Below are 23,422 nucleotides of genomic sequence, written 5' to 3' on the forward strand. Positions count from 1 at the left end.
GATAGCACTGCTTATTCTGCTGAGAATAAAACAGACACTTATTTGGGGGCTATTGGTTCAGCTTCCATGGCTGTAAATTACCCTTGGCTTATATCCATTTGAAACTGCAGTTCCAGGGCATCTGATGCCCTCTTCTGGTCTCCTTGGGCACCAGGCAGAGATACAGTTACAAACATACACTCAGGCAAAACACATGAAATGCCTCTAAACCTTCCCTTCCCTACATCTCCTCTCTCTTCTCTCTTCTCTTGCCTGCCCCAACCCCAACAACCACCTTCTTTCTACTTCCTGAGACAAGGTTCTATGGCCCAGGCTAGCCTCAAGCTGGCCTGTAGCTGGATGATCTGAACCCCTGATCCCCCTGCCTCCCTCGACTGCTGGTATTCCAGGTTATCTGCAGCCACAAGGAGATTCAAAACTGTCATCTGAATGATTATATTTACTTTGTTTGGGTGTCCTAACTTCTGTGTGCACATGCACTGTACTGCATGACCTAAGTCCTTGGCACTGTCTGCCAAAGCTGGGCCACCATATGGAAGGAACACAACACACATGGACCACCACACTTCATGAGTTAGGGTGAGAGGAAGCCCTAAAATAAACTGTCAGGAGCCAACTTGGGAGAAGCTAGAAACTAGCAGGTGACATTCCCGAGATGGGTCCACTTTGGATTCTAATTTATGACAGAACTACAGTAGGTAAGGCCCATCAGAAATTCATTTTTAGGAAAGATTCCTGCTGTTGATATGTTTCCGGTTATTAAATATATGTAACTATCACTAGGTATTAACCCTACTTAATGAGGAGATCTCTGGAGAACACTGAAGATGTACTGTCTTGTGATGCTATATAGACAATTTCTTTTCATTTTCTTTTTTAGTTTTTTTGAGACAGGGTTTCTCTGTGTAGTCCTGGCCATCCTGGAACTCACTCTGTAGACCAGTCTGGCCTTGAACTCAGAAATCCACCTGCCTTTGCCTCCCAAGTGCTGGGATTAAAGGCGTGGGCCACCACCGCCCTACAAATAGATGATTTCTTAATTCTTAACAATGATCCTGGAAGAATTCCTAAAATAATGTCAGTGGTTACTAAACTCTTGTGTACTGGGACTACTATTAGGTTCTCTCTCTCTCTCTCTCTCTCTCTCTCTCTCTCTCTCTCTCTCTCAATTTATTTAATGTCTGAGTACACATTCACTGTCTTAAGAAATACCAGAAGAGGGCATTGAATCCCATTACAGATGGCTGTGAGCCACCGTGTGGTTGTTGCTGGGAACTGAACTCAGAACCTCTGGAAGAGAAGTCAGTAAACCCTGAGTCATCTCTCCGGCCCCTATTAGGTCTTCTCTGATGTCAAAACTACAAGAACTCTGCCTGTCTTTAGAAAAATAGAAGCGACATGACTCTATTAAAGAAAGCTTTATTTATAGAAGTTAAAAAGCACAGTTTACATCAGAGGAGATGTCTGTGCTGAAGAGATGAAATAGGAAAACATGTCAGTCAGAGTCACAGGCCTCTGGTTCAATGTTGGCAGCCACTGCAGAGGCCAGGCTGTCCTCCTGGCCTTTCAGCCGTTCACCTGGATGGAGAGAGAGCAGACAAGTGGAAAAGGTCTGTGATGAAGTCACTGCTCCAAGGGCAGGCCCCCACTGGCCAGAGTGCACTTACGGATCAGCTCTGCAATGGCACTCTGGGTCTGCTTCTCCAGCTTCTCCAGCTTCTTAGCCACATCTCTCTTCAGATCCCTACATCAGGAGAGAGGGGAAATGCAGAAGCTAAGGGTTAGCATGGTGTGGCCCTGGGATCTTCCTGCAGGGCTTTGATATTTATCCTGCCTGAGATGCTGCTCTGGGGAGAACATGATGCTACCTTCTCTGCTTTTCTGGACCCCCAGCAATACAGGACTCACCATATTGTCTTGCTGCCCAAGGATCTCAGGTCAGTTCTACTCCTCATGCCCTGAGGACCTGTGGCCCACTCCAGGTTGGAGGTACAAGGGGCCTCCTCCCTGCCCTCCTGACCCTTTTATGTATGTTCCCTGAGAAGGTGTGTGAATGCCCCAGACGGCTCTCTCTGACTTGGTACCTCTTCTCTGAGGGTGACTGGAAGGAGCCTGGGGGAAAAGAGGTCCATGTACCTGCAACTGGTTTGGCCTGGGGGACCCGACACCTCTTCAGGTCTTCATCCTCTGGGACATAGTTCTGAAGCCTGAGTTCCCTGTGAGAGCAGAGCACAAGCACACCTCAGTGCAGGAGTGGGATGGGATGCCTGCTTCCCATGTGCAAGTTCCACGTTTCCTCCTCCTGTCTGGAGGTGGCCAAGTAAAGGGAAGCACAGAACTTAACCATCCTCTCTCTCTCTCTCTCTCTCTCTCTCTCTCTCTCTCTCTCTCTCTCTCACACACACACACACACACACACACACACACACACACTCACACACACACACACACGTTCCTCAGAAAGTGGGCCATGGTTACTGAGGACACTAGCATCTACTGGGTTGTCTCCATTTGACAGTAATGGGAACTGAGGGTATGCCATTTTCATGAGGTCACACAGCAGAGATTGTACATCTGAGAACAAGGCTAAGCCAGAGCTCCTGGGTTGCATAATGCCTCAATGACAAAGCCCTCCATACCAGCTCTCCTAACCCAGACAAACCTCCTCAGAGCCTTTAAGTCTTACAGCTAGTGTATGTCACACAGTCCATCACTTTCATTAGAAAGGGTCTGTGTATACTGGGCCAAGTGATATGAAGATGAGAGAGAGAGAGAGAGAGACAGAGACAGAGACAGAGACAGAGAGATACAGAGAGATACAGAGAGACAGAGAAGAGTGACAGAGAGAGACACTCTCTGTGTTCAAAAGTGCAGGTGGGGGGCTTTATGTTACATACAAAGGTTCCAGAAGGTGGCTTCTGGGCCTGAGGCTATAGTTGATTTGACCAACACAAAGGAGACACAAGAGGCTGATCTGTTTGACACCTGATGGGTGTGGCCCTCAAAGGCCATGGGGACAAGGCTTAACCATATGTCATGATCTGCTCACATGCTGGTGAGACTTACAAAGCTCAAACCCTGACAGCTCTTTTGAATGCAACTAGAAAATCCTCAAACCTAGGGGTGTGGAATCCCAGAAACCAGAATTCCCCAGCAGGAGCCCAGGTTTTTATCCACTACCTGCAGGCAGTCTCCCAGCTCAGCAGCTCATCAAATCCAAATCAAATAGAGAGAGGACTGTCCCTGGGAAGAGGGGACCTGGCTACCCCACAGGGCAACAAGTTGAGAGTTCCTGATGGGTCACTGGGCTTAATTAAGGTAGGTGTGGACAGTGGACAGACCCTAGGCCAGAGGCACAGAAGAAAGAGCTATTTCCCCACTCTGTCTTGAACTGTGGTCCCTCAGAAAGTCCTAGGTTTTCAGGACAGCCTTCCAACCATGAGAGCTCTGCCTAGGCTAGGCTAAGAGTGCTGCTGGCTTCCCCAGTCCATGAGAGGGTTAAGTCATTCCACAGTAGAGGTGCACGATGCCTGTGGCCACATAACTAACTAGTGGCCATGTCCCCAGCTAACATACCAACATACCACTGAAGAACCCCATACTCGGGAGACCCTTCCTCAAACCTCCGGAATCGCGACCACCCAAAAATCACAAGAAACCATACCTGGATGCAATCAGCAGAGGTTTATTAGGGGAGGAGCCGGCGGTCAAAAACGACAAGCTCTTTAGCTCCAAGAGCAGGGTTTTTGGCCCCGTGTGGTAGGTTAAAGGGTCTTTTATAGCATGGGGTGGGGGGAGGAAGGCATTTTCACGCGCTTACACATGATTGGTTGTTTTACAAATTTTGAACATAGCACTGGGAAGACCAAGGGAGGGGTAACCAAGAACAGTGGAACATTTCAGAGAATCTAGCCCAAATGATCTAGAGTTACTTTTTCCGGCTATAGGGCTATGGCCCCACCTAGGTGATAGCATCTTTATCTGTAGTCAGGAATGCTTTCTTTCCTGCCTTGGGTGAGGCTTCGGGAATGTAATCCAGCAAGTGTCCTTCACCTGGTATGTGAAGGCCTGAAATCTTATTTTTAGTTCCCTGTGAGAGCAGAGCACAAGCACACCTCAGTGCAGGAGTGGGATGGGATGCCTGAGTTCTGTAAGGTGGAAAAATCTACACATATTTCATAAAATGGCCTTCATAATTTTTCACTCTACACCACCTCTTCCCTCCGGGCCAAGGCCCCTGGGGCTAGGCTAAACCTGGGGAGTGCCGGTACCCAAGTGCCCATCCCACACATCTAGGGGTACCCTAAAGGCCCTATTCCCTATGACTGCTCAGGTCTGGAGTGAGCAACAGGTCACTGGGGTGCACAGTGAGAAGTGGAGCCTATCTGCTGCCATGGCTTTGTTCCCCACTGGGTGGAAAGAAAAGAGGAACAGAAACTGGATGTGGAAAGAAAACAGCAGGGATTAGTGAGGAGAGTAAAAAAAATAATTCCAACCCCACAACCAGATCCAGGGTCCATGAGTAATAAGAGACTACTGCGTAGCTTCACCTGCCACCCTGTGTTCTCAGATGGCCACCAGCATGAAGGGGACCCAAAGCCTGAATCCCTGTGTCCCTGGCCCACTGACAAAGGGCAGGAGTCTCAGGAAAAGGGGCACTGGGTTGTGCTTTGGGCTTTTCTAAGCAAGTCCAAGATTTAACTCTCTTTCCACAAACAACAAACTGGGGCACAGAGACAGTTTAAACATCCACTGGTCGGCCTTAGAGAACCAAGCCAAGAAGGATTGCAGGGGAGCACGTGGAGCTAAGAAATAACAAGGGCCTCTTTTGAACCCCTGACTCTTGCTAATGGTGTCTGAAAAGCAGGGCTCCCTGCAACCTCACAGGCTGGAGAGAGAAGAAGAATGTAGCAGAGCCCAGGAGGAGAGGGCCCTGGCAAAGCTCTGGGCTACCCACTGTGACCCCATCTTAAGAACGGGGTGAGCCTGCAGCATACCACTTTGCCAGAGATAGAAATAGTCTCTACAATCCCAGGGCAGGTAGATCACCCCTCAGCAGGGAGTGCGATATAACTGGGCACCCCATCAGTCACACAAGGGAGGATCAGGGAACCCCTAGGCGAGGTGTTGTTGGGAGGGGCAAGAAGCACTCTATGGAGAAAAAAGAACAATCCAGAATTTCAGATGGGTTCCAACATAACATCCATGGGTCACTGAAATCCAAGGATGTACTGGAATGATCAGAAATGGACTTGAGAAAGGAGAATTGCAAATTTGAGGGTAGCCTGAACCTCACAGTAAGACTGTCTCCCCAAAACATAAAAGAATTAATTTTCCACTCTGTTTTCTATTTGTGCAGGGTTTGGTTGTTGTTGTCTGTCTCTGTCTCTGTTTCTATGTATGAATGTATGAATGTATGTATGTATGTATGTATGTATGTATGTATGTATGTCTACAGTGTGTGTGGGTGTGTGCACATGCACCACAGAGGTCAGAGGACAACTTGTAGGAGTGAGTCCTCTCCTTCAACATGGGTACCAGGACTGAACTCAGGTTTGTCTGTGGGGAACAGGACGAGACTTATACTAGGAGAAAAATAAATAGTATTTATTATCCACAGACTCAATGAACTTGTAATCAAAATGCCAGCTTGTTTCCCTGTCTTTAGTTGACATCAGCAAGCTGGTTGTTAGAGGGAGTGAGAGCAGAGGAGAGTCTGGAGACAGTCTCAAACTGTAGCTCAGGGGAGTCTCAAACTTGTAACAATCGTCCTGCCTCAGCCTTGCTAGTGCAGGGATGCCGGGTGAGCCACTACATCCAGCATGACTGTAAAGTTTATAAGGAAAGAAAGGATTAGAACAGCAGAAGTGATTCTGGAAAACCTCTTATGGACGATGGGATGGCCACCCTGGCCAGGCCATGAGACCAACTTGGCTGGGGAAGCAGGGGCAGGACCCTAGGGTGCTGGTCCCATGGCTCCTCAGCTGCATATCTTGGCCTTGTAATGTTTCTGGTTAGACAGCTCAATCTGTGAAATGTGGCCACTCGGCTTCCTCCCAGCACTATGTACTCTGTCAAGTGAGCATGGCTCTGTCTGTGCTGGCTCCTGCTCCTCCCCCTCATGGTCACATGTGCTCACCTCTATGCCATGCATCCACCTTGCTGTTTCCCCAGCTACTGTCCTAGCTGTAAAGTTAGCACAGTGTGTTCTCTAAGAACTAGTTAGGTAGGTTCAAGCTCTGCCTGTCTGTAACCATCTCAGGAGGGACCATCTTCCTGCTGCTCAGAGCCCAGCTGCACTGGGCAATATCCTAAGTTTCCCATCAGGGGAAGCAGAGGTTCTTTCATTTCCGATTGCTTAGTTGAAGCTCAAAAAGGCAACATGACTTACCCTAGGGCCAAAGAGCTAATAATTTCTCGGCTCTGACCTGTAATCTGGATATGACTTTCAGACATCAAGCCTCATTCTATCTGCTTGGCTCCTATGCTTTCAGGGCTGATTGCTGATAGTTTTTTAGGTGCATGATGATGTAGGTATACTAATCAATTGAAATGGCCATCAGCCAAGTGTCTGTGTACTGTCAAGGTGGTGCCAAGTGACCTGCAGGGTCACTGGGGCAGGTGGATCTTACTCTGTGCCAGCACACAGGTGCACACTGACAGTAGGTCCCTGGAGTCCTCTGGTGGAGACAGTTCAGCCCCCTGCTGGGTGGCAGTGTGTGAGGCAATGGCTAGGGAGGAATCTCCAGGTCAGGGCAAAAAAGAAGTGGGGAAGGAAGGAAGGAGAGAAAGAGGGCCCCTTTTCCTCCCTGTCAGAGTCTGGGTCAGGAGGCATCAGAAGCCAGGTTAGTCTTGTCCTATCCAGTCTGGAACTCAGACATCAATTCTCTAAGTCCCTCAGTATCATTCCCAGTATCATGGACCCCTACTGACACTGTGTAAACCTGGTATTGGGGGCTCATGAGTAAGAGGTCCTAGGAGTTGAGGTGCTATTCATCTTCACAGCCCACCCACCCTTTCCCACTACAGGTTCAGGCCTCTGGCTCCACTACCCACATCCTGCCCTCTGAATTCCATGCCTAACTCAAGGCACTCCATTCTCCATAAGCCCTTGTCCTGTTGCCCTTGGCTGAAAACAGCCTAAGCAAGTGCTGGTCTCTACAGGACACTCAAGGGATGCTGTCTCCCAAGTTTCCCTTCTGCTTCATTAAACTGAAGCCAACTGTTTCCACCTTGAAGAAGCCAAAGAAACCAATATGCTCACTACTGTCTGACTCAGCGACCAGCCCTGCAGTGGAGCTGTGGGTCACCCTTTCTCCCCAAGGGGACCTGGCCTCAGGGTCTGTGTGGATCTGATAGAATGCACAGGTGATCCTGCTGGAGCCCTTTCTGCATGGAGTACCTGCCCTCGGCTTCATTCGTCCTGCTTTTCCTAGAGAGCTCAGTCCCTGAACGCCACTGTGTAGGGTCCAGCCCAAAGGTCTGGCTTCATGTTAACTGTTGCCAAGACTCAGCCTGGCCTTCCTGGCTCTGTGCTCTGAAGGCATTCACATTAGAAGAGCCTGCTTTTCTCAGGGAGCTGTGAAGGCAGGTACATTTCCTTGCTAGCTGGGCCCCCTTCCCCAGCCAGACAAGTTGCATGATCGACCCTCACTGCTCAAGAGGAGAGATGAGACAAGAACAGAACACAGTGAGCAAGCGAATCAGACCTAACCCAGTGTCTACCACACTTGGTCCTCAGCTGCTCTGACAGGAGGATAAAGGGCCAGTGCCCTATTACATGTGACCTTTTTAAACCAAGCAAGTGAGCAGAGCCTTGACATGCCTCACAGGGTGGACCTTTTACTGACAGCAGCCTGGAACTAAGTACTCCTTCTTCTTTCTCAGTTAGGATAGGAAAAGGGTCATAACTTATGTCCTCACCCAACTTGAGTCAAGAAAAAGCCACATTTTCCTGTACAGTGAGATGTGTTTGCCCCTTTCCTTTGGTCTTTTGTTTAAAAATAAAGCACATATTACAGACCTCAAAAGCCACTGTGGGCCCAGTCTCTTTACCTCTTCACCAGTGTTAACTGCAGCCACCTCTCTCTATGCATTCACACTGTTTATAGCCAGCAGCTTATCACCACTCCTCTTGTAAACAGCCTGTGTCCCTTTAGGGAATGCCACCACCCACAGACTGCTGTCTCCCAGGTGTTTGCAGCAGTGTCCTGCAGAACACCCAGCAGATATTCGGTGAAGCTGGTAAGGACTGGTAAACACACATGTACTATTTCCCAAATTGAGTCTTCATCCTAAACTTTCTCTTTGCTACAGCACCATCTCAGAGATTCAGCCACATGGCGGCCCAACAGCTGAGACTCTTACTGACCCACCTATTGCTATCCAGTGACCCTTCTTTCTCAGCAAGGAAGAAGATGAGAAGAGACCATCTAGTGTATCAGAGACAGCCCAGAAATGAGACTCAAGGCTCCAGCTAGAACCTATGAACTGAGAACCCATGAACAAGCCAGAAGGAAACGTTCCACCTTCTAAGTAATGATTAAGAATGAGGAGACTGGGGCTGGAGAGATGGCTCAGTGGTTAAGAGCACTGACTGCTCTTTCAGAGGTCCTGAGTTCAAGTCCCAGCAACCACATGATGGCTTACCATCAACTGTAATGGGATCTGATGCCCTCTGGTGTCTCTGAAGATAGCTACGGTGTACTCATATATATTTAAAAAAAAAAAAAAAAAAAAAAAGAATAAAGGAGAGCATGTAGGGCAAATACACCCAAATCTGGTGGTATGGTGGCACATGACAAGAAACCCCAAGGTGCTAGGGGCTCCACAAACCACAGAGCCCAGTGCAGAGCCTCTCAGGATAGAGAGCAGTTGGCATACTCTGTACACAACAGATATGGCAACGACCTTGAAGGACTGCCTACAGGATGATGTGAAAGCATCCTAACTGATGTTGGACATGAAAAAGATCAGGGCCTGCTCTTTGAGCTATGAAGCTGATTGAGGGGTATGGAAACAGGAAGGCATGCTTTGGCATCACAGCCCAGTTCCTCTGGGGAGCTGTGCCTGCCCATAGGGCCATCCTACCTTCTATACAAAGTATAGACTCTAAGTAGCAGTACCTGTGCATGAAGGAAACTGTTCAATAGTTAAACAATGAATGAATGAGTGAATGAATGAATGAATGAATGAGTGTGGGCTGAGAAGGCAGGTGAGAGCAGATGATCAGAGCTTTGCCCACAGTGGGACCTGCATTTGCAGGGATGAGGAACACACAAAAGTGTGCATGGCACACTGAAAATGTAATACAAGGTTAGAATGTGACCCAAGCTAACAGCTGGACCAGTGGTTTGCGACCTGGGGTGGTAACAGGGGTCACCTAAGACCATGGGAAAATACAGATGTTTACACTATGATTTGCAACAACAGCAAAATTACATTTATGAAGTAGCAATCAAAATAATTTTATGGTTAGGGGTCACCACAATGTGAGGAACTGTAGGGTTGCAGCAGTGGGAAGGTTGAGAACCCCTGAGCTACACAGTAAGCAAGGAAGGGACAGTCCTAATGAGTGATAGGGTTGATCTTTTCAGGTCTGAACGTGGCAACAGCATGAGCAAAGTCCAGCCCTGAGGAGCACTGGGAGGGTGTCAGTGGGAAGAGCAGGGCAGTGTGTCACAGCAAGAACGCCCCACCCCAGGCTCTACCTGTGCTCCTCTTCCTCTTCTCTGAGCTGCTTGGGCTGTGGCTCCCCATCTTCCCTGTCCTGTAAAGAAAGAAAGAAAACTTCTGCTCAGATAAAATTCTCCTGTAGTCCAGGTCACCTGGGAAGCCAACAAAGACAGGACAATCAGGACCAGGTCCGATGGCTACCATGCAGGCTCTTCCCTGTTCTCTTCCTTCAAACTTACAACTCTCCCAGCACTCGGGAGGCAGAGGCAGGCACATCGCTGTGAGTTCTAGGCCATTTGGGTCTACACAGTGAGACCTTGTCTCAAAATTAAACTGAACAACAGCAACAATAACAACAAACCCCTCCATGATCCTAGCCCAGGCGCAGCTACAAGGCAAGCAGGAAAAGCTAGAGGATCGTAGAGAGCAAGAATGAGCTGGTTGGGGCTGGATGGCCACCAGCCACCTTCATGGAACTGGGTGGGACCATGTGTTGGGCTCTAGGGAAAGGGGGAAAAGTGGTCACCAACAACTTGGCCTCTTGGCGTTCTTTCCAGCCTAGAGACTCATCCAGAAAAACCCATTTGGATCTCTTCAGAAGTAACATAATTCAGGACCAGGCTTGGAACTCACTCACTGCCCAGGTCTGTGGCAGTACTAAGGGAGACAGAGGCAAAAGAAGCCATGGAGCAGTCTATAGGAATATTTCTTTTAAATATGGTAGTGGAACTTTTTCTTAAACATGTGTGTGTGCTTGTGTGTGCCTCTATGTGTGATTGTGTGTGCCTGTGTGTGTGTGTGTGTGTGTGTGTGTGTGTGTAAGTGTGTATGAACACATGTACAAGGATGCCACAGTGCACATGGAGGTCAGATGACAACTTCCAGGAGTTTGAATAGGTTAGCACAAATTTCAGGAGCTATTCCTCTACCATGTGGAATCCAGGGACTGAACTCAGGTCTACAGGCATGGTGACAGAATTAGGTACACATCCGACACTCCCCCCCCACACACACACACTGAGGTGGGGCCTCATTGTGTAGCCCAGGCAGTCTTTGAACTCCTTTTTCAGACTCTCAAGTGTTGGCATAACAAGGCCAAACATGCCTGGCAAACTGCTAGAATTTTTCACTTTTATAATTTTTCCCACCCTCTTTTCAAGACAGGTTTTCTTTATGTAGCCTTGGCTGCCCTTGGAATTAGCTCTGTAGTCCCAGCTGGCCTTGAAATCATGGAGATCTGTTTGCCTCTGCCTTCTGAGTGCTGCAATTAAAGGTGTGATACACTGCCTGGTTTATGTTTGTGATTCTTGTCAGAAGTTATACTGGCATGGCACAGTTTGTTTTTCTCCTTCCTTATTAGGGAGTTAAGTCCCCAAAGACCACAGATTGAGATGTCCTACCTTTGTTAGCTTTCTCAACAGCAGTCTAGTTCCAGAGCCAGGGCAGCAGGGGTTCCCAGTCACCAGGAGTCTGACTCCATGCCAGAGATCAGCCTGCTGCTGCCACTGAGAACCCAGATAGCATGGAATCTTTTCATTCCAAGCTGCACTGCTGAGAGCTCTATACTGATCTCTGTCTTTTGAGGGAATTAGAGCCCCAGCCTGTGTGACTACTCAGTGCCTTGCAGTATTGTGTGGGCATCTTATTGAGAATCTATTGATATATAAATCTGACTGATGAATTATATGCTTCAAGAGCTTTGATTTACCGGATTAAGAGGATTTGTTACCACCAGCCATAGGGATGGATGGCATAGAAAGAACTAGCGGCTCTGAGGTAAGAGAACCAGAGCTGGGAAGACCACTGTATTGGGGCTTGCCTTGGAGGTGGTGAGCCTGGGACTGCTGGGGATAGAGTAGCTGGACAGAGCATGGGGTGATGCCAACTTAAATATTTCCTGCAACAATACCATAAGCTCAATTAAACTTTGATTTTCCATCTTCAGGTTTTTCAAGAAAAGGTTTCTCTGTGTACACATACATACATAGCCCTGACTGTCATGGAACTCACTTTGTAAACCAGGCTGGCCTTCAACTCAGTTCTGGTTGACTTTCTCTCCCAAGTGCTGGGATTAAAGGGGTGCTCTGACACCACCGGGCTTTTAATAATTATTTTTTTTTTTTAAAGATTTTTATGTATGTTGCTGTTTTGCCTTTAAGGACAGTTGTTAGCTGCTGTATGTGTGCTAGCAATTGAACTCAGGTCCTCTGGAAGACCAGCTAGTGGTCTTCACTGCTGAGCCATCTCTCCAGCCCATATGCCCTTGATTTAAAAAAAATGGTTTGAGAAATAAAAAAAAGGAGGTCAAAAATTCACAAGAGATTAGTGAGGAGAGTTCTATGGAAAAGTTTAAAGGAGTAAGGGGGAAAGGGTAATTATAGTCTCAAAAAAGGTCTTTTTTTTTAATTTGCCACATGGCTTCTGCAGTGAGAAGCTGCCCACATGCCCTGGTCATCTGAGTCAAACCTATAGCAGTGAAGTGTCAGATGTCACAGACAAATTGCTCTTACAACTAGCCACGGGTTTTGTTTCAGAGATGGGTTCTCATAATGTAGCCCTGGTTGGCTTGGAACTAGCTCTGTAGACCAGGCTGGCCTCAGAACTCAGATCTCCCACCTGCCTCTGCCTCCCTAGTATCTGGATTAAAGGTGTGCACCACCACATTTGGGCTCTTCACTTCTTAGCAACACTGAAATCACCAGCCTGGGCTTGCAAATAGACTTTTATTATCATTGAGGAAGAGGACACATAACCTACTCAGTTTTCAAGAACATATGTTCAAGGTATATGCCATCAGATAGTTGTGGGTGGGACCATTTGTCATCATTTGAATTATGATCACATTGTCATATAATGTTTTGTTATAAGAGCTGTCAAAGAAAAAACAAGATGTCAGTACTCAAATGGGAGTGAAGCTTATCAACTGATAATTAGACTATCATGACATTACAGTCCTGAATTTGTTTTAAAACTTTTTAATACTTACTTGTCATGTGTGTATGTATATGTATGCACTCCTGTGTGTGTACCTGAGTATGTATGTGCCTATGCATGCATGCCTGTGTGTACGAGTAACTGTATACATGTGTGTGTGTGTGTGTGTTTGTGTGTGCCTGTGTGTGTGTGTGTGAGTGCATGCCTATGCTCATATACATGGAGTGGATAGATAATAACCTGTGGGAATCAGTTCTCTCCTTTCACCAAGCAGGTTCCAGAGACTGAACATTCCACTCTTACACTTTTCCAAGGTCCTTACTTCCTTGACATCCCCCCTCATAAATAACAGTAACCTGCCATTTCACCTTTTGCTTCAGACCCTGACCTCAGCCTACCAAGTCCTTAATGTCATGCAACCTGGGCACTTTAAAGATTGCTGGCTATATGTACACGATGAACTAACTCACAATTGCCACTTACAGCATCTGCAGTGACCCTGTCAAGTCATCTTCAGCTGTCATCAGCTGCCCTGACTCTGCTGTTGTCAAGACCCCGTACCTTTTCTCTATCACTCTTAACTATAGACTTAAGGTGTTTCTCATACTAATCTATATATTCAACTATCATATTCACAAGGTCAAAATTTCAAGTTTCTTTAATTGTCTTTTAAATGTAACCTTAAAAGGTTTATCATCGTGCTAAATGTAAATAGAATCAATCTCCCAGATAGAAGGAAAAAGCCCTTCTTCCTCCTTCTGCTCCACAAAAGGTTTTTGTCTTCCCTAAATGCATCTCAAATAGTGTTCATGCTGTTAACAGATTTATCTCTTTTGTAAACTTATAAGCTCCAAGAAACCCACTCAGATCCATGTATCATAGACCAAACAGACTCCATCTAGATAAGTACACTTGCCAATCAATAGCCTAAGTTTCTACCTGTTACCTATTCCAGAGGATGGGGTTCCCCTCTTGTTCCCTGGGATTGGGACTTCTCTCACTCCAACCACCAAGACCTAAGGGTTTCAAATATACACCTAAGAAGATTATTCTCCCCAAAGTACTAAACTGTATTCTCTACCTCTAATATATATACATATTTCAGCATCTTGCTATATCCAGGCATCTACTCAACATCTGTATCCAGAACAGCTCCAGAGAAACAACAGATGTGCCAGCACCTGCTCTCACAGACACAGATGCTTCTACTACACCTGCTTCTTCCTATCCACAGATGGTCCCACAGATCCTAGATAGCAAAGAAACAGCCAATTCTCCTAAGACTGGACCAACATCCCCATCTTTGTTTTCTTAGGTTTCACAGGGACACAACACCTCAAAGTCAGCAGGAAACAGCTAAAGATCAAGATGGTCCTATCCCTGGTTCACCACCACCTCTTTTCTAGTTTCTCCTTTTAAAAATTAAAGCAAAATGGAGAAATGTGAGCATGCCTTCTAGGCTCCAGCCAGGTAGGCCTGGCTTGCCATAAAAGGGGCTGTTTGTCCCCTCCTTGCTCTCTCTGCCCCTTCAGTCTGACTCTTTTCTCTCCTTAACCCCCTTTTCCCTTTTCACTCTCCCCCTCCCCTCCTCTCTTTCTCTCCTCCCTTATCATTGCCTTAAATAACCTCTATTCTATACTATACCCATCATATGTTTGCTACCTCAGGGGGAAGGGATGCCTCAAGGTCGGCCCACCAAGGCACCCTCCCACCTCACCAGACTTTGCTCACAAAACATATCCTGGTTTTTTAAAAACACAACATAATCTACTTCTTCCTCTGTCTGCTCTGAACTCTTCTAGATGCCTCTGGCTGGTCTCTCATATCTACAGTAAACAACCTTAATCATTATTATGGAGAGTCATGTCAGCAGTTTCTTTACTGAATCCCCTCAAATAGCAAAAAAAAAAAAAAACCCAAAAACTAAAACAAAACAAACAAACAAACAAAAAACCTCAAAGCATTTCCAGCAAAATCAGGAACAAGACAAGTATATCCACAATCTCTACTCTTCCTCAAAATGGTATTGTTTTAGCTAGAATAATCAAACAAAAGAAGCAAACAAAAGGGATGCCAATAGGAAAGAGAAGCCAGAGTTGCCTCATTGGCAGACACTATGAGCCTGTACTTAGAGACCCCGAGACTCCACCGGAACACTCTTAGAACTGATAAACTTCCAGCAGATTGATAGGCTATGAAGTTAACATGGGAAAGAACATTAGTGCCCTTCCTATACAGCAATAGACACAGTGAGAGAGGATCAGGGAAGCCATCCCATCCACAGCAGCCTTGAAACACCACCCTAAAAGGGCCTGGTGGATGTGGTACACACTTTTGATCCCAGCAGGCAGAGATTGGTAGATCTCAGAGTTTGAGGCCAGCCCAGTCTACAGAGCAGCATCCCCCAAGGTTCTTACACAGTGAAACCCTGTTCCAAACCAAAAATACAACAACAAACAAACCCTAAAGCAAGAGGCCAGAGTGATGGTTCAGCAGCTCAGAGCAAGTAATGTTCTTGCAGAAGACCCTAGGTGGGTTCCCAAAGCCTACACAACATCTCAGTCTCTGGCCTTGGCCAGCAGGCACCAACCACAAACTAACACAGGCACATACACATATAAAATAAAAAATATATCTGGCACCAACCATAAACTAACAAGGCACATACATATATAAAATAAAAAACATGTCCTAAAAAAAAAAGGAATACCTGGGGAAACCCGACCTAGTATGTGAACAATCTCTATGATAAAAACTTTGAAACACTGACAGGCACTGCAGAGATGGCCTAGCCGAGGACCCGAGTCCAGCCCACAGCTCCAGTGCCCACAGCTTACAGCCATCTACAACTACAGTTTTAAGGGACTTGACACCCTCTTGTGACCTCCACAGGCAGCAGACACACTTGCATCACACATACATATATACACAAAAAACACTCATAAATCTAAAAGGGGGGGGGGAATCAGGTGTGTGGTGTAAACCTTTTGACACATGGGGAGCCAAGATAGGTGGATCTACATGGGGACTTCTAGGACAGTCAGGTCTATACATGGAGATCCTGTGTCATCATCACCAACAAAAAAAAGATGAAATCACAATTCACATCCAGGTAACTTTTGCTACTCATTGGCCAGACTCACCTCATGAATATCCCAGGCAGAAATCTGGGCCTTGGGATTTGCAATACAGACAACTGATCTGTCTTGTTGGTTTCTTGTTAAGCCACACCCGGAGAGATAACATGCATGTTCCCGAAATCCTGCAAGGAAACCCCAACAATATTTGGACACCAGACAGTTGAGGGGCAACTCAAACCAAAGAAGAAATGTTTCAGTTTCCTCTACCTTGTTGAAGGCTTGTATAAAAGTTGAGGGAAGGATGAAGCAGACACAGTCAAGCACACTGCAGGTTGGCCATTGGTTCAGATACAGTTACTCTTTAATGTGCTTCTATACATACAAAATGGGTATTGGGGGCTGGGTCTGGAACTCAGTGGGCAGAGTGCTTGGTTCTGTTCCTAGAGGCCTATAAACCTTAACCCAGTTCTCATTTGGAGGCAGAATAATCAAGGTCATTTGTGTTTTCTACATGAAGAATTTGAGGTCAGCCTGTAGTACATGAGATCCTGTCAAAGAAGGAAGAAAGGAAGGAAGGAAGGAAGGAAGGAAGGAAGGAAGGAAGGAAGGAAGGAAAGAAGGAAGGAAGGAAGGAAGAAAACAAAGGAAAAAGAAGCAAAGAAAGAAACAAAGAGAAAAAGAAACAAAACAAATAAAACAGCCAGATATAAAGATGTCCCAGTCCCAGTGAAAGCAAGCTGCAGATCTTGAGTTTGAGGCTAGTGTAGTCTACATATCAAGTTCCAGGCTAGCCACAGCAATATAGTTTCAAAGCAAACAGAAAAGGTAAGATTTTTCCCATCAGGAGAACCAATTCCACAAAGTTGTCTACACACACACACACACACAGTGCCATGTACACACATCACATACACACGCTAAAAATAAGTGAAAGAAATTTAAAAGTATCTCTCTATCAGAAAGCTGTTCTGAGGAAGTTTTTAGAAAAAAAAGATAACTAAAGCCTATCTAGTAATTTCCCCATTAAATTCTCTCTGTACTCTAGGGAAGGTATGAAGCCTTCAGGGCAAGGGAGCGATACATAGAGCTGGTTTTAAGATTTTGAGCAATCCCAGCACTTGGGAGGCAGAGGCAGGCAGATTTCTGAGTTTGAGGCCAGCCTGGTCTACCGAGTGAGTTCCAGGATAGCCAAGGCTATACAGAGAAACCCTGTCTCGGGAAAAAAAAAAAAAAAAAAAAAAAAAAAAAAGATTTTGAGCAACCACTCAGCAGATCACAGAGTGGTTCTATGGCTAGCCTAGCATGGCAGCTCCATCCCATTAAACCACAAGTCCCTTCCTCTTAATGAGTGAGAATGTAGGACTGCAGAGAATGGGAAAAACCAAGTGGGTGTCTCTTCTAGCTAACCTGTTGTCTTCATGTGAATTTCTTTGTAAGTGAAATCTGGCTTTGCCCGGGACTTGGTGTGTTCTTGCCATATTTTATAATGAAAGAACTGCTTCGGCTTCTCCCCCGAGTTTCCACATCGGAGATGGGTTTCTATGCCCCTCGAAGGTGGCACTGCCTACAGCTGCACGCATCATTGAGCTAGACCTGGGTGAGCCCTAGCCACCCGAGGCCCAAGTCCCTGCGGTGCAGCCCACGCTATCCACCCCATTCTCACCTCCTGCAAGCTGCGCTGCTCCACAGAGGACGCCTGCGCGGTTGCTAAGAAAACGACTTGGAGTTTATCCTGATTTTTGCGGCGGTCAAAGGTCGTCCTTTCAAGTTCTGTTTCCGGTTCCGGTTCCCGAATCTACTTTGTTGTGGGCTGGCTCTGCGGTGAGGGCTGTTTCTTGAAGTCGGTTTCTGAAGTCCAGGTGTGGGCCAGGGTCGCTCGTTTTCCGCCGCTGCAATCATGGCAGCCTCCACAGCAGCCAGGAAACAGCGGATTCCTAAAGTGGCCAAGGTGAAAAACAAAGCGCCTGCAGAGGTACAGATAACTGCTGAGCAGCTTCTAAGAGAAGCTAAAGAAAGAGAACTCGAGCTCCTCCCGCCTCCACCTCAGCAGAAAATCACAGACGAAGAAGAATTAGAGGATTACAAACTACGGAAAAGGGAGACTTTTGAAGATAACATAAGAAAAAATGGAACTGCGATTAGCAACTGGATAAAATATGCACAATGGGAGGAAAGTCTAAAGGAGATTCAAAGGGCTCGATCCATATACGAGCGTGCTTTAGATGTCAACAACCGGACTATTCCACTCTGGCTGAAATATGCAGAAATGGAAATGAAGAACCGCCAGGTCAACCATGCCCGAAATATCTGGGACCGTGCCGTAACAACTCTGCCACGAGTCGACCAGTTCTGGTACAAGTACACACACATGGAGGAGATGTTGAACAATCCTCCTGGTGCTCGGCAGGTGTTTGAACGCTGGATGGAATGGCAGCCTGAGGAGCAGGCCTGGCACTCCTATATCAACTTCGAGCTGAGATACAAAGAGGTGGAGAAGGCCCGCACCATTTATGAACGCTTTGTGCTCGTGCACCCTGCTGTGAAGAACTGGATCAAGTATGCTCGGTTTGAAGAGAAGCATGCTTATTTTGCTCAAGCTCGGAGAGTCTATGAGAGAGCGGTTGAGTTTTTTGGGGATGAGCATATGGACGAACACCTGTATGTGGCCTTTGCTAAATTTGAGGAAAACCAGAAAGAATTTGAAAGGGTACGAGTTATCTACAGATATGCCCTGGATAGGATTCCAAAACAAGAAGCCCAAGAACTCTTTAAAAACTATACCCTCTTTGAGAAGAAGTTTGGTGACCGGAGGGGTATAGAAGATATCATCATGAGCAAGCGGAGATTCCAGTATGAAGAAGAAGTGAAGGCTGATCCACACAATTATGATGCATGGTTTGATTATTTACGCTTGGTGGAAAGTGATGCAGAAGCTGACACTGTGCGGGAAGTCTATGAGAGAGCCATTGCCAATGTGCCACCCATCCAGGAGAAGAGGCACTGGAAGCGCTACATCTACCTCTGGATTAACTATGCACTCTATGAAGAGCTGGAGGCCAAGGATCCTGAGAGGGCAAGACAGGTATATCAAGCGTCTTTGGAACTAATTCCTCACAAAAAGTTCACGTTTGCCAAAATGTGGTTATATTATGCACAGTTTGAAATAAGACAGAAAAATCTGCCATTTGCCAGAAGAGCTCTGGGAACTTCCATAGGCAAATGTCCAAAGAACAAGTTATTCAAAGGTTACATAGAACTGGAACTACAGCTTCGAGAATTTGACAGGTGCAGAAAGCTTTATGAAAAGTTTTTGGAATTTGGACCTGAAAATTGTACGTCATGGATTAAGTTTGCAGAATTAGAGACAATCCTTGGTGATATTGAGAGAGCTCGGGCAATATATGAATTAGCCATCAGCCAGCCACGCTTGGATATGCCAGAGGTACTTTGGAAATCATATATTGATTTTGAGATTGAGCAGGAAGAAACGGAGAGAACAAGAAACCTTTACCGACAGTTGCTTCAGCGAACACAGCACGTCAAGGTATGGATTAGTTTTGCTCAGTTTGAGTTATCTTCTGGGAAAGAAGAAGGAAGTGTGGCTAAATGCAGACAGATTTATGAAGAAGCTAACAAGACCATGAGAAACTGTGAGGAAAAAGAAGAGAGGCTTATGTTGCTGGAATCCTGGCGAAAGTTTGAAGATGAATTTGGAACAGCATCAGACAAGGAGAGAGTAGACAAACTCATGCCAGAAAAGGTCAAGAAGAGAAGAAAGGTCCAGGCCGACGATGGGTCTGATGCCAGATGGGTAGAAGTCTATGACTACATCTTTCCAGAGGATGCTGCCAACCAGCCTAACCTCAAGCTTCTGGCGATGGCCAAGCTTTGGAAGAAACAGCGACAGGAAAGAGAAGCTGCGGAACAGTGTACCTTCCCCCCAACCATGAGCAAGCCTGAAGAGACCTTGGTTACCACAACAAGGTCAAGTGACTGGATCTAGGTGGAGTTACCCACCTTGGCTGCCCGGAACACAGAAGCAGAACTGCCCCTGGGCTTGCCTTGAGACATCTCTGACTGTGACCTGGAACGACTATGGATTATCCCACCCATCTGGAACCAGGAGGGGTTGTGGGTTGGGTATTCCCCTTTAAATTGAGAGCTGCACATTAAAGCTTTGGGCCTTGATCAGAGAACTTTGTTTTGGCCTCATCTCTTCTTGCCCTCCAGCCCCTTTCATTCCCAGCCCCCCTTTCAGGTGAACCCAGTTGACTTGTGGCCGAGGGAGGCTACAATGGTCCCTCCTGAGATGGTTACAGACAGGCAGAGCTTGAACCTACCTAACTAGTTCTTAGAGAACACACTGTGCTAACTTTACAGCTAGGACAATAGCTGGGGAAACAGCAAGGTGGGTGCATGGCATAGAGGTGAGCACATGTGACCACGAGGGGGAGGAGCAGGAGACAGCACAGACAGAGCCATGTTCACTTGACAGAGTAGATAGTGCTGGGAGGAAGCCGAGTGGCCACATTTCACAGATTGAGCTGTCTAACCAGAAACATTGCAAGGCCAGGGTATGCAGCTGAGGAGCCATGGGACCAGCACCCTAGGGTCCTGCCCCTGCTTCCCCAGCCAAGTTGGTCTCGTGGCCTGGCCAGGGTGGCCATCCCATCGTCCATAAGAGGTTTTCCAGAATCACTTCTGCTGTTCTAATCCTTTCTTTCCTTATAAACTTTACAGTCATGCTGGATGTAGTGGCTCACCCGGCATCCCAGCACTAGCAAGGCTGAGGCAGGACGATTGTTACAAGTTTGAGACTCCCCTGAGCTACAGTTTGAGACTGTCTCCAGACTCTCCTCTGCTCTCACTCCCTCTAACAACCAGCTTGCTGATGTCAACTAAAGACAGGGAAACAAGCTGGCATTTTGATTACAATTTCATTGAGTCTGTGGATAATAAATACTATTTATTTTTCTTCTAGTATAAGTCTCATCCTGTTCCCCACAGACAAACCTGAGTTCAGTCCTGGTACCCATGTTGAAGGAGAGGACTCACTCCTACAAATTGTCCTCTGACCTCTGTGGTGCATGTGCACACACCCACACACACTGTAGACATACATACATACATACATACATACATACATATATACATACAGACAGACAGACAGACAGACAGAGACAGAGACAGACAGACAACAACAACCAAACCCTGCAGAAATAGAAAACAGAGTGGAAAATTAATTCTTTTATGTATTGGGGAGACAGTCTTACTGTGAGGTTCAGGCTACCCTCAAATTTGCCATTCTCCTGTCTCAAGTCCATTTCTGATCGTTCCAGTACATCCTTGGGTTTCAGTGACCCATGGATGTTATTTATGTTGGAGCCCATCTGAAATTCTGGATTGTTTTTTTTTTTTTTTTTCTCCATAGAGAGCTTCTTGCCCCTCCCAACAACACCTGGCCTAGGGGTTCCCTGATCCTCCCTTGTGGGACTGATGAGGTGCCCAGTTATATCGCACTCCCTGCTGAGGGGTGATCTACCTGCCCTGGGATTGTAGAGACTATTTCTATCTCTGGCAAAGTGGTATGCTGCAGGCTCACCCCGTTCTTAAGATGGGGTCACAGTGGGTAGCCCAGAGCTTTGCCAGGGCCCTCTCCTCCTGGGCTCTGCTACATTCTTCTTCTCTCTCCAGCCTGTGAGGTTGCAGGGAGCCCTGCTTTTCAGACACCATTAGTAAGAGTCAGGGGTTCAAAAGAGGCCCTTGTTATTTCTTAGCTCCACGTGCTCCCCTGCAATCCTTCTTGGCTTGGTTCTCTAAGGCCGACCAGTGGATGTTTAAACTGTCTCTGTGCCCCAGTTTGTTGTTTGTGGAAAGAGAGTTAAATCTTGGACTTGCTTAGAAAAGCCCAAAGCACAACCCAGTGCCCCTTTTCCTGAGACTCCTGCCCTTTGTCAGTGGGCCAGGGACACAGGGATTCAGGCTTTGGGCCCCCTTCATGCTGGTGGCCATCTGAGAACACAGGGTGGCAGGTGAAGCTACGCAGTAGTCTCTTATTACTCATGGACCCTGGATCTGGTTGTGGGGTTGGAATTATTTTTTTTACTCTCCTCACTAATCCCTGCTGTTTTCTTTCCACATCCAGTTTCTGTTCCTCTTTTCTTTCCACCCTGTGGGGAACAAAGCCATGGCAGCAGATAGGCTCCACTTCTCACTGTGCACCCCAGTGACCTGTTGCTCACTCCAGACCTGAGCAGGCATAGGGAACAGGGCCTGTAGGGTATCCCTAGATGTGTGGGATGGGCACTTGGGTACCGGCACTCCCCGGGTTTAGCCTTGCCCCAGGGACCTTGGCAGGAGGGAAGAGGTGGTATGTTGGTATGTTAGCTGGGGATATGGCCACTAGTTAGTTATGTGGCCACAGGCATCGTGCACCTCACCTGTGGAATGACTTAACCCTCTCATGGACTGGGGAAGCCAGCAGCACTCTTAGCCTAGCCTAGGCAGAGCTCTCATGGTTGGAAGGCTGTCCTGAAAACCTAGGACTTTCTGAGGGACCACAGTTCAAGACAGAGTGGGGAAATAGCTCTTTCTTCTGTGCCTCTGGCCTAGGGTCTGTCCACTGTCCACACCTACCTTAATTAAGCCCAGGGACCCATCAGGAACTGTCAACTTGTTGCCCTGTGGGGTAGCCAGGTCCCCTCTTCCCAGGGACAATCCTCTCTCTATTTGATTTGGATTTGATGAGCTGCTGAGCTGGGAGACTGCCTGCAGGTAGTGGATAAAAACCTGGGCTCCTGCTGGGGAATTCTGGTTTCTGGGATTCCACACCCCTAGGTTTGAGGATTTTCTAGTTGCATTCAAAAGAGCTGTCAGGGTTTGAGCTTTGTAAGTCTCACCAGCATGTGAGCAGATCATGACATATGGTTAAGCCTTGTCCCCATGGCCTTTGTGGGCCACACCCATCAGGTGTCAAACAGATCAGCCTCTTGTGTCTCCTTTGTGTTGGTCAAATCAACTATAGCCTCAGGCCCAGAAGCCACCTTCTGGAACCTTTGTATGTAATATAAAGCCCCCCACCTGCACTTTTGAACACAGAGAGTGTCTCTCTCTGTCACTCTTCTCTGTCTCTCTGTATCTCAATCTCTCTCTCTCTCTCTCTCTCTCTCTCTCTCTCTCTCTCTCTCTCTCATCTTCATATCACTTGGCCCAGTATACACAGACCCTTTCCACTGAAAGTGATGGACTGTGTGACATACACTAGCTGTAAGACTTAAAGGTTCTGAGGAGGTTTGGCTGGGTTAGGAGAGCTGGTATGGAGGGCTTTGTCATTGAGGCATTATGCAACCCAGGAGCTCTGGCTTAGCCTTGTTCTCAGATGTACAATCTCTACTGTGTGACCTCATGAAAATGGCATACCCTCAGTTCCCATTACTGTCAAATGGAGACAACCCAGTAGATGCTAGTGTCCTCAGTAACAATGGCCCACTTTCTGAGGAACGTGTGTGTGTGTGTGTGTGTGTGTGTGTGTGTGTGTGTGTGTGAGAGAGAGAGAGAGAGAGAGAGAGAGAGAGAGAGAGAGAGAGAGGGGGGGGATGGTTAAGTTCTGTGCTTCCCTTTACTTGGCCACCTCCAGACAGGAGGAGGAAACGTGGAACTTGCACATGGGAAGCAGGCATCCCATCGCACTCCTGCACTGAGGTGTGCTTGTGCTCTGCTCTCACAGGGAACTC

The 23,422-nt window shown here is 47.0% G+C and overlaps 2 long non-coding RNA genes and 1 pseudogene across 2 annotated transcripts in view; 2 read left to right on the forward strand and 1 right to left on the reverse strand.

Annotated features, from left to right (window-relative positions):
• LOC117725058 (uncharacterized) overlaps positions 1-23,422 on the forward strand; it is a 156,807-nt gene that overhangs the window by 42,852 nt on the left and 90,533 nt on the right. The window lies entirely within an intron of this gene.
• On the reverse strand, positions 1,404-1,872 carry LOC117693375 (uncharacterized). Its single transcript, XR_004604429.2, has 2 exons — positions 1,668-1,872; positions 1,404-1,578 (listed from the first exon to the last, which is right to left on the reverse strand). It is a non-coding gene; the product is annotated as an uncharacterized LOC117693375 (long non-coding RNA).
• Positions 17,549-19,822, forward strand: LOC117693688 (crooked neck-like protein 1 pseudogene; annotated as a pseudogene).

This window comes from Arvicanthis niloticus, chromosome 21 (assembly GCF_011762505.2).
Source record: "Arvicanthis niloticus isolate mArvNil1 chromosome 21, mArvNil1.pat.X, whole genome shotgun sequence".
Classification (NCBI taxonomy): Eukaryota; Metazoa; Chordata; class Mammalia; order Rodentia; family Muridae; genus Arvicanthis; species Arvicanthis niloticus.